The following is a 295-nucleotide window of genomic DNA, read 5'->3' as shown; positions in this document are numbered from 1 at the left end:
AGCCTCGAAGTAGATTAATGGCGGACTAAGCTACTGTACATCTAAGTCCTTGATCTTCAGTTGGACATAGGGACAAGGTACACAGGGACATGGAACATGAGACACCAACAAACTACCTACCCATTAGGTTCGATCCAAGGACCTTTGCTTGTATTTTGCAAGCGCTCTACCATCTAAGCTAATGTGGAACCTGGTTAGAAGTCACGTATTCTTTAATTTAGCTTTACTTGGTTAATAGTGAACTGAATGGTTATAGCATATTAATGTATACTTTGGGGTATTTTGTTAAATTATG

The sequence above is a fragment of the Plasmopara halstedii genome, assembly GCF_900000015.1.
Source record: "Plasmopara halstedii genome assembly, contig: Scaffold_322, whole genome shotgun sequence".
Classification (NCBI taxonomy): domain Eukaryota; phylum Oomycota; class Peronosporomycetes; order Peronosporales; family Peronosporaceae; genus Plasmopara; species Plasmopara halstedii.
The sequence above is the reverse complement of the archived record's forward strand: the minus strand, read 5'-3'. Positions refer to the sequence as shown.